Below are 469 nucleotides of genomic sequence, written 5' to 3' on the forward strand. Positions count from 1 at the left end.
CTGCCACCACGCCAGGCTAATTTTTGTATATTTAGTAGAAACGGGGTTTTACCATGTTGACCAGGCTGGTCTCAAACTACCAACCTCAGGTAATCCACCCACCTCAGCCTCCCAAAGTGCTGGGATTACTGGCGTGAATCACCGCGCCTGGCCAAGGGGTTTGTTTTCTAACCAGCTGTAGAGGGTTGAATGTGGCTCCCCAAAAGATGTGTCCAAGTCCTAACCTTTGGTACCTGTGAACGCGATTTCATTTGTAAAATAGTGTTTTTGCAGATGTCATTAAGTTAAGGAACTTGAGATGAGATCATCATGGATTTAGGGTCCGTAATGATCTCATTCTGGTGGCTTTATAAGAGAAAGAAGAGAGATTTGAGACACACAGGGGACAAGGTAGAAGTGGAGACTAGCAGGAGGTGGCCACAAGCCAAGGGCAACCAGCAGCCAGAAGAAGCCAGAACGGACCTTCCCA

Source organism: Mandrillus leucophaeus, unplaced genomic scaffold, assembly GCF_000951045.1.
Source record: "Mandrillus leucophaeus isolate KB7577 unplaced genomic scaffold, Mleu.le_1.0 Scaffold1, whole genome shotgun sequence".
NCBI classification, from domain to species: Eukaryota; Metazoa; Chordata; class Mammalia; order Primates; family Cercopithecidae; genus Mandrillus; species Mandrillus leucophaeus.